Consider the following 7740-nt stretch of genomic DNA (forward strand, 5'->3'; position numbering starts at 1 on the left):
TGAGATTTGTACGCTAACTTATACAATTTATGGATTTTGTAGTTATCAATTATGTTGTCTGTAAAAGTTGTGGTATTAAAAGCTTGTGTATTTATATGTGCCACCCTTGACCCGACGAGTCGGTAGAGTAGGCCTATCTGTGCACGCGCTGGTTGTGGGGGCGGGTCTGTAGAGTCGGTAGAGTAGGCCTATCTGTGCACATGCTGGTTGTGGGGGCGGGTCTGTAGAGTCGGTAGAGTAGGCCTATCTGTGCACGTGCTGGTTGTGGGGGCGGGTATGAAGAGTCGGTAGAGTAGGCCTATCTGTGCACATGCTGGTTGTGGGGGCGGGTCTGTAGAGTCGGTAGAGTAGGCCTATCTGTGCACGTGCTGGTTGTGGGGGCGGGTCTGTAGAGTCGGTAGAGTAGGCCTATCTGTGCACGTGCTGGTTGTGGGGGCGGGTCTGTAGAGTCGGTAGAGTAGGCCTATCTGTGCGCGTGCTGGTTGTGGGGGCTGGTCTGGCCAAGATGCCAGGGCTGAATTTTAGTGCCAGTCCGTCCCTGGTACAACATTTGGATCCCAGATGTAGTGGAGTAGAAGTAAAAGTATCGGAATTTGGAAATACTCAAGTAAAGTACAAATGCCTCAAAACTGTACTGTAGTAGGCTACTTAGTTACTTTACACCACTGGCCCTCATATGAATATTCATGTCCAACCCTGCTTTAAAAACAGGCGGGTGAAAGTTTCCCGCCTTTGCAGACTTGATTCATTGTTATTTCTGCATAAATGCAGTGATAAAGTAGTTTAATATCAAACCCAATTACCTCATAAAGATGAAGTCTTTCCAACAACAAGTCCTGTCTTCAGCTCAAGGACATCAACACGTCCTACAGCAGCTTTTAGCAGCTCAGTTTGATGTAAACATTACTAAACTATTTGAAGCTAAACAACATAAACAGAGTTTCTGTGTTGAATGGACAGTTTGATGTAAACATTACTAAACTATTTGAAGCTACAACATAAACAGAGTTTCTGTGTTGAATGGAGTGAAGCATTTTGACACAGCTGCTCACCGTCACTTCATCAGTGAGGTTAAAGTCTGGTCAAACGGCGCCCTCAAGTGGTCGACCTACGACATTGCTCTATGTGTAGCAGACCAGAACATCACTGTAGCCTTCTCACTACTGAGAAAAGATAATACATTCATTTGCTAATTTGGTAAAAGCTTTTAAAATTTTGATTAGCTTTTAAAAGCTCTAGAATAAAAAGCGTAATCACTTCATTTCTCCCTAGCAGTGTTCATCACCATGCCAGCTTGTGATGGACATTTTCATCCATATTTTATTATTGCCACAGACTTACAAAATAATTAAGTGATCAATAATTTTACCAGAAATACACAATGAACCTCTAATGTGATATAGTATTTATACTGTGCTACACCACTGAGCCACAAATACATTCAAGCCATTGTTTTAAAAGCCAATCTACAAGCTCACAACACATTGCACTATGACATGTTGAGAGAATGTAGATCTGTTTTAGGTTTCTATTATTATTTCTTCATCTACTTGGCCCAGCATGGGGATACCAGGGTTAAAGAGGTTACCTATTCTGAAGAAAACCTTAAAGAGGCGGTGCCATAGTTTTGTACTTGTTCTGTTTTGTATGTGACATTACTCTAACAGACCCCCAGGTGTGGTTATAATATGTTTTGTATCTATGGAGTTAACATTACTCTAACAGACCCCCAGGTGTGGTTATAATATGTTGTGTATGTGTCTATGGAGTTAACATAACAGACCCCCAGGTGTGGTTATAATATGTTTTGTATGTGTCTATGGAGTTAACATTACTCTAACAGACCACCAGGTGTGGTTATAATATGTTTTGTATGTGTCTATGGAGTTAACATTACTCTAACAGACCACCAGGTGTGGTTAAAATACAAAGCCTGTGGAATCATGATCAAGATTCTCACCATCCCAACCACAGTCTGTTCAAGATGCTGCCTCATGGAAAACGTCTACGCAGTCTCAAAGCTACCAGCAACAGACTGCAAAAGAGCTTCTTTCCACGAACAGTCAGGCACATGAACAAACTGTCAAGAACGAGAAAGATCCAGGGAAAAAGGAATCGATTTGGAGGTTGTCATAGTAAATGCGACCTATGGTCGCAATTGTTGTAAGCCTAGAATCAAGCCATCCAGGATGCTAGTGAATCATGACCATGACACCTTTGATTCTGTGAAAATAATCAAATGAAAATCGCTAAACAAAGAGTATATGAAATGTAGTATGTCATATAATGCAATATTCAAATATTATTGGTCTCAGTCGTATAGAGTTTTATCTTCAGCAATCAGCATCCATAACAACAACTTCTCAGTATTAAGCGTGGCCACACTTTACTCTACCTGAACATAAAGTAAACAACACCAAGCACATCCCATAATACCCCTCTGCAGCCTGCCAGCTCCCTAAAGCAGTGATACTCAAACTCCGGCCCGCGGGCCACTTCCGGCCCGCTGCACAATTTTGACTGGCCCGCCAGCTTAATCTCCTCAACGTTGCGCATCCAGCAAGCTTTAAACTGAGCAGATTGGACCTTGCGTTCCAGAGATAATGGCCAAAACATCTTGAAAACGGCCATAGAAATCGCCGATTACACCGCAGCCTCCCCCCCCTCTCTCTCTCCCTCCCCCCTCCCTCCCTCACTCACTCACTCACTCACTCCGTCTCGCATTCACTAGCTGCCCAGCTGCCGGCTAACGAGTGTATGTCATTGCGACCTGTCGCTCGTTGTGTAAGCTTAGCTCCGTGCCACTTCTGAGGGGAAAGCCTGGTGAGGCGAGCCACTGCCAGGCAGCGTGCATCAAGCTCGTTAAAGTGTTTATTGAGCAGGAGCAGAGCCTCGGCGATTTTGAATGACAAAGATAGCAGTTAGTACAGGGCCGTGCTTAGGGCCTAGGAGGCCCCAGGCAAACCCCAGTTTGAGGCCCCTGGTTCGGGACCCATGTGTGGGTCGCGGACCAATTTCTAGGGGTCGCAAGTAAATGCCTGTATACATTTGGTTTCCTACATTTTTGTTTTTAATTATTTGGAGATATTTTCAAATAATTAAGAAATGAGAAAATAAATCATGAGTTTAATGCAAACTAGCATTTTTTCAAAATAATTCCATATAAACAAAATAAGAAAAAATACTATAACAATATTGATTGATTGATTGATTGAAGACTTTATTTGTCAGAAATGTGAACAGAACAAGGCAGTCAGAATTACATACAAAAATATAAGTAAAGAAAAAATACTGTTATATACAGGCTTGTTTAGGCATTTAAGCTTAACACAAAAAGGTCCTGGGGAATTGTTTCCTTTGTGATCCTATGCTTTATTAGTCAGAAATGACTTCCCCCCCCCCCCCCCCAAAAAAAAAAAAAACAATCACTTAAAAGAGAAGTATAAACAAATACAAGATAAGAAAAAAAATACTATATACACTTGTCACTTGTGATTTTTGTGCCTGCCTGGGAGATGTTCTAAAATTTAACCCTGCGTGCTTTGGCCTCTGCAAATTGTGTTATCACACTCTCCATCTCCATATCCAATGACTTTCTGATTTCTTGCTCAATGGAGAGAATACCAAGGGCAGACAACCTGTCCTGTGACATGGTTGTTCTAAGGTAAGTTTTAATGAGCTTCAACTTTGAAAAACTTCTCTCACCTGAAGCCACCGTCACAGGTAGAGTGAGAAGCAGCCTGAGGGCTATGCTCAAATTAGGGTAGGAATCAAGGATATCTTCCCTATAAATGTAATCAAGCATCTCATATGGTGATGAGATGTCTCTGGGAAAGGCTCTGACAGCAGCCTTTACCTCCTGGAGCAGATCCTTTGCCTCAATGTCATCCATTGTTTGCTCAAATCTCTGACAGCATCCCTTCAGTTTCCCTCTCTGCTCACTGATTCTCATCTGCTTAAGAGAGTAGAGAAATCCATAAATTTCAAAGAAGCTTTCCATGTGAGAAAACCTCTCCTTCATTGTGGCCAGAGTTAAATCTATAAGTTCCAGGAAAAACTCCCTGTTGAACCTCTCCTCTGCAGTTGACACAGTTTCTTCTCCTCGTTCATACTCAAACTGTCTAGTTGTTTTTCTCTGTCTGACTACTGGCCAAATCATCACCACCTCAAGGCTTTCTGCGATCTCCCTTGCATCTGCTTTGGCAGAGGAGAGGCCAGTATCGCGATATTCCTGCAAGTATTCTGTCACGCCTAAGGTTTCCTTTCTCAGCGTCTCAATAGAGACATTTGGGCTCTGTAAGGTCTTGCTCACCTTGTTGATCTGGTACAACAAGTCGTACCACACAACTGCACTAACCATAAAAGGCCATGTCAGCATCTCCTTGCAGATGGATGCAGCTGTTCCAGCAACTTCACCATCACCTTTTGCCAATGCATAATCCTCCAGGGCGTTCAAAGCATTCACAATTTCAGGCAGCTGGTAGCGCACAGCTTTAACACTGTCAACCCTGCACTCCCATCTGGTTGTTGACAGTGCTTTCACTGTAAGGTCCTTGACATGTTCTCGAAGAATGGCCCATCGCTGTACTGAGGAAGAAAACAGAGTGTAAAGTCGCTGTAACAGACCGAAAAAGCTAACGGCTGCCACAGATGACTTGGCTGCATCATTAACAACAAGGTTAAGAGTGTGACTTCCACAAGGAACACACAATGCCTTCTTATTAACCTCCTTCACTCTCGTTTGCACCCCTAGATTTTTGCCCTGCATGTTACTCCCGTTGTCATATGACTGACCACGGCAGTCTTTAATATCCAGACCTAACGTATTTAGGTGACCTAAAAACGTCTCAAATAAGCCCTTCCCTGTGGTGTCGTCTACATTCAGAAAACCAACAAAGTGCTCATTAATGGAGATGCCTTTTGAGATCTCACAGTTGACAACTCTTAGCACAATTGACAGCTGCTCCTGGTGACTCAAATCTGGAGTGCAGTCCATGATAACAGAGTAGTATCTAGCCTGCTTAACTCTTTTCACAATGGCATCAAGTGTGCACTTAGATAAAAGGCTTATAAGCTCATTTTGGATGCGATTGCTGAGGTATCCATCTTTAATCTCTTTTGACTGTATTCTCCTCAAGTGTTCTGCCATGACTGCGTCAAATTTAGCCAGAAATTGAACATGCTTAAGAAAGTGTCCATTCCCTGCTTCAAACAACCTGTCTGACTGACCACGGAAAGCCATATTGCGCTCTGCCAAATCGTTCACAATTACAATTAGTCTTCGCATGACCTCTTTCCATCGGTTTGTTTCGATCTGAATTAAATCTTGGTTGACTTGATCGATTGCTGTGTTTGTTTTAAGTCTGCATGCTAGTTCGCGCCAACTTGTGATGTTTTTGATATGTTCCTTAGCTGTTTGATGATCTTTTAAATATGCAGATATGTTTTTCCAATCTCTGTAACCATCTCCACTTATTTGGCTCATTCTGTTTCCAAAAAGGAGGCAACAAAAGCAGAATACACAGTCCTTGCTTTTACTGTACACTAGCCATGATCTACAGATTTTTTCTCCATTTTTCATTTCTCTGTCATAGTAAGATGGTTTAAACCTGCGGCCACTATCCTTATTTTTGGGACATAACATGCCTCTAGCCTGAACTGGCCCTTTCCTGACAATTGAGCAGCGCTCTTTATCGTTAAGGTTTTTTGGCCACTCTGCTGGATCATCTCCTAGTAAAACAGTCATGTCACGTACCTCCTGCTGCTGCTCATCATCCTCATCATCACCATTGTTGCTGCTGTCATCATCATTAGATAAAGACTCTTCATCATCATTTAATTCATCACCACTGCTATTTCTGTTGTCAGCATCAGACAATGTGTCAATGCAATCATGGAGAGAAATGTCATCAACAATACTACTATCACAATTTCTAGCTTCAGTTTGATCAGTTGTAGCACTAGTTGATACAAGATCACTAACACTAATGATTGTGAAGCAATCATTGCTGTCATCATCATCACCATTACTTCTGCTGTCATCATCATTAGGTAAAGACCCTTCATCATCATTTAATTCACCACCACTGCTATTTCTGTTGTCAGCATCAGACAATGTGTCAATGCAATCATGGAGAGAAATGTCATCAACAATACTACCATCACAATTTCTAGCTTCAGTTTGATCAGTTGTAGCACTGGTTGATACAAGATCACTAATGCTGCTTGTTGCTGCTGCTGTAACAACAGTATCGTCAGGAAGTACCGGTACAGGCATGGCAGAGGAGGAGAAAAATGATGTTAATTTGGGGATTTTATTTATCAGCTCAATATGTTTCTCCTTCCTCTTCCGTTTTCGGCAACCACTGTCATGGTGTCTTTTCATCACCAATCAGCTATTTAAATGGAAAAAGAAAAGGTGTAAGTGATACCTGCTCAAACAGTTGTCCAAATGGAGGATGTGTGTTCTGAAATAGAAAAAAAAGAAAAACATGTGTAAGTATAAACAAATACACAGAATTAATAATTAATAGTCATATACATAGCATGTATAGTAGCAGTAGCAGATATGTTCAAACATATTAATAGTGGACATATAATGGAAATACTACAATTAACAAAAGTCAAACCCTTACCTTGTAGCTTTCAAACGCCCAGGAATGAAAAAGTTTCTCTGCAGACAGTAAGACTGTTTGAGTGAACTAACATTTCAAGGTTCTTTGCCCATCTTTTAAAGGCTGTTGGCAAGGTTGATGGCTTCTCCCATTGGTCGATTCACTCTCTCTCTTTCTCTCGGCCAATGGTGGCAGAGATGCTAAACCAGATGTGTGAATGTGTCCAATATGGCTCATCATGTTAACCCTCAGCTCATGTTTCATAACTTTGTTTGATTTGTTTGATAATCAGGGCCATTGTTATCTGGTCTCACCTTTGCGAGCCAAACTCCTTTCAAATTCTAATGAGCTAATATATCCAAAGCAATTGTGCTTCACTCTCACATGATTTTTTAGAGTTACAAGATTACATAATTGGAATATCAGAGTTATTACCTGGAAATAACTAACTACCTTAATTATAATAAGAACAAGAATAACTTTAAGTGCATGTTTTGCAGTGGTTCTCAACCTTTGTCTCACACTAAATACATGTAAATGGATGTGTGTCCACAGGCAGCCTGTAAATTATATTTAAATTCATAGCTACTTCAATTATTGCCAGTAAAACAAACTATACATGCCATCTTTAAGAAGCCCCAGTAAACCTGTTTAAAGTATTAAGTTAAACATAACATTTTATGTTAAGGCCTTTTTACAGTTCATTATGTTGATCTCATCATGGGCCCACTTCAAACTGTCAGGGGGCCCCCAAATGAAATGGAATATATACGGTACATGCAGTATATATCCATATATGTACATATCTCCATTTATAACCATAAAAATTGCATATATATTTTAAGTCCATAGCTTGAATCATTGCCAGTAAAACAAACCATGCATGCCTTTAAGAAGCCCCAGTAAACCCTGCGAAAAAATATCTCAACCTGGGGGGGGGGCCCACTTCAAACTGTCCGGGGCCCCCAAAACTAAAGGGAATTGATACACATGTATCAATTTGGGGGCCCTCAAAAGTTTTAAATATAAATATTTACACACATCTTAGAAGAAATGTATCCAATCCCTGCATCCTTTAAATTAATGTATGTGACATCACAGAACATTCATGAAGGAACTGCTTTTG

Source organism: Nannobrachium achirus, assembly GCF_963921795.1.
Source record: "Nannobrachium achirus genome assembly, chromosome: 10".
NCBI lineage: Eukaryota > Metazoa > Chordata > Actinopteri > Myctophiformes > Myctophidae > Nannobrachium > Nannobrachium achirus.